At 37.5% G+C, this 3,036-nt stretch overlaps 1 protein-coding gene across 1 annotated transcript in view; it reads right to left on the bottom strand.

The window, feature by feature from the left end:
* Nucleotides 1-3,036, bottom strand: part of Mfsd1 (major facilitator superfamily domain containing 1) — a 32,709-nt gene that overhangs the window by 1,354 nt on the left and 28,319 nt on the right. The gene's annotated exons all lie outside the window — the stretch shown is intronic.

Raw genomic sequence — 3,036 nt, 5'->3', positions numbered from 1 at the left:
AGGCGTGCACTACCACGCCTGGCTCGCATTTCCAATTTTTTAATGAAATAAAAACCCAACACCATTACAAAGACTTTCTTCTTAAATTCTCAATATTTCTGATTGTATTCCTAAGATGTATTTCTAGAAGGAGAATTATATTAAGAGTGAATTCGGTAAGGCTGCCAACCTGCTTCAAAACAGCCTATTAAAAGAGACTTCAACCTAGTCACAAGTCACAAAACTTACAATCAGATAAAATGTATTTTTAAATAAATATTTAAAATCAAAAGAATTTTAACGTCTAAAACTTTATAAAAGGAACTTAAATAACAAGAAACAGAATTACCATCATGTTTCAGCATAGGCATAAAAAATTAAGGAGTCTGAGAAAACAAAACAGCATACTGATCCCAGGACAAGATGAAAAGTTATGTCAACTACTTTAAAAAAGCCATAGCTCTGAGAGAAGGGAGGGCCAAGCCAGCACAGGAGCCTGGCAAGACCTCTCCTCCACTGCACTCAAATCCTGCAGGTCTCGCTGCATGGAAGAAGACAAGAAGCCCAAGTCTTTTTGTTCTTGCATTTTAAGTTGTGATATTCTTAAACAAATATGAATGTTTCCCCAGTTAATTATTTATTTAATAACCACATACTTAGAAGAAGCATTTCATTACAACAACATTGACATATTCAATAACAACTTTCTGAGCTAAGATGCATCTTTTTCAAAATTGGATGTAAATTTTTAGGTTTACCATTGAATTAATAGTTATACAATACTGTACTCAGTATAAACCCTATAAGTCATAAAATTAAATGAGGTTTTAACCTTTAAAAAAGATCTCCATTTCATTATTAAAATAGAGTTTCATACAAAAAAAATTCATTTTCAATGCAATTGACATTAAGATGTTTATACATGCGTTTCTAATCTATATATATCTGATTACTACTAGTGACAGTCAGTTACTTTCTGAGCTCCTTGGCATCTGAGCATGGATACAAAGTCATCAGGCAGATTTCAATGGTAATGTTTTTCACGTCTACTAATTATTATTATTTTTTCAACCATTTTTTAAAAAATTTTAATAACTACATGATTAGAAGCATTTCACTACAGATATTCAGTAACACACTCCATATTCAGTAACACACTCCAGAGCAAGTGTACATCTCTTTCACAAGTGGGTGCAAGTTTCTAGGTTCATAGTTAATACAGTTATACAATATTGAACTCACTATAAGCCCTGTAAGACATAAAATTGAGTTTTTTAACCTTTAAAAAAGATCTCCATTTCACTTTAGAATATATTGTTCCGTGCAGAAAGACTCATTGTTTTTGCTACTGAGATGGTGGTGCTTGCATCTCTAATCTGTGTGCATCTGATTATTACTAGTCATAACTGGTTGCACTTGGTTCCTTGGCACCTGTGTATGTCTATAAAGCCATCAGGTAGATTTCAATAGTAATGTTTATCACCTCTACTAATTAGCATGACGTAAATTTCCATACTCCCTCCTCAAATATAATTCATTTTTTTATACTCTGATATCCCTGCTACTGTGTGCTGTGTGGTTGGCACCCCCAGCCATTCCACACTACTTGTCCATCTGGTGAATCTAGTCAGCCTATCTAGAGGTCTTTGTTTTAGGAGGATCAGCTGTTCCTCTTCTAGGAGCAATCAGGTGTCAATACTCCTTTAGACAAGATTAGGGTCTATTGTTCATTTTCCCAGTTCTACGCTGGGCAGTGCTTGTCAATCCACCGAATCTAGTCAGCCTATCTAAAGATCCTTGTATTAGGAAGATCAGCTGTTCCTCATCTAGCAGCAATCAATTGTCAATATTCCTTTAGATAAGATTGGGGTCTGCTGTTCATTTTCCCAGTTCTATGCTGGGGTACTGTCTGGGAGTCTCTTGGGCCACTCTTGCCAAAAAGATCTAAGGAAGGCATCTCCTGTCTGGCATTGTTTCTTGTTATGTAGTTTTTAGCTATATACATGGACTCTTATTAAAGTATTATATTGATCCCTTTAACTTTTGGTTGTACTTTCCTTTTGGGTGTTTAAGACCATACAGTCGGCCCAGATAAACCAATTTACTTTTACTCTTAATTGTATGAGGATCTGTTCCTCAGGGGGTCACATGGGCTTGGGAGGAACCCCTGGGTCCTTTTTTTTTATTTTTTTTTAACCAGGTCCATCTATGTGAAGGTAAGTCAAAGGTCCTGCTTGACTGTGGCTGGCTTCACTTGGAAGCATGGAAGAAATGTTTCCTCTGTGTTGACCCTCCTCTTTGTAGAATGGACACTGGTTCAAGTCCATTTGGTGGGGTCTCATGGCCTCCTGGATCAAGAGGACAGGTGGTGCACCACAGTTACAGGACATTTTGAGAGATGCTCATCGTCCTCTGGAGCTAGTTGAGTTAGAAGGGCAAGGAGCAAAAACTGTCCTTTTTGTCCGTCTGACCAAATTAGTATAGGCCTCAAAGTATGTCTGTTAAACATCCAAGGTCAGTTCCACCAGTCTGTGGAACTGTGTGTCATGTAGATAAATCTTGGGCAAAGACCAATTGTTCTCAGATAAACCTTACCTATACATATTTCTTGATCTGCAATGTATAATCTGTCAGTAGGTTGTACGAGTAATATGGTTCCCTCTGGTTTTCAAAACTAGCTAGGCATTATTTCTCTCTCGCATTGTCTCATGCCTCCACCATAGTTTTCCCACTTAAGGTGCCTCCAATTCCCCCCTTTCTCCCTTAATAATACCCTTCTCCTATGGTCCTACCTCTCTTGAGCTCCTTCCTTCCCTTTATCCCCTAGGTTCCTTGTATACCCTTCCCTCCCCCCTCCCTTAAACTAACCCAATTTTTATCCATATCTCTATTATTAAGGCCTGTTTCCTATTGTTCTTCTCTTTCAGACTCTTTATTTTCCTTTACTTCCCTGGTTCCTCTTCATTATCCTAGTTCCTGTAGTTATGTCTGAATACATATTCACTTATAAGGATTTGGGGCCAGGATCCACATATGAGGGAGAACATACATTGTTTC

Source organism: Nannospalax galili, unplaced genomic scaffold (genome assembly GCF_000622305.1).
Source record: "Nannospalax galili isolate Female #2095 unplaced genomic scaffold, S.galili_v1.0 scaffold617, whole genome shotgun sequence".
In the NCBI taxonomy this organism is placed as follows: domain Eukaryota; kingdom Metazoa; phylum Chordata; class Mammalia; order Rodentia; family Spalacidae; genus Nannospalax; species Nannospalax galili.
Note: the sequence above shows the minus strand (reverse complement) of the source record. Positions and strands in the feature narration are given on the sequence as shown.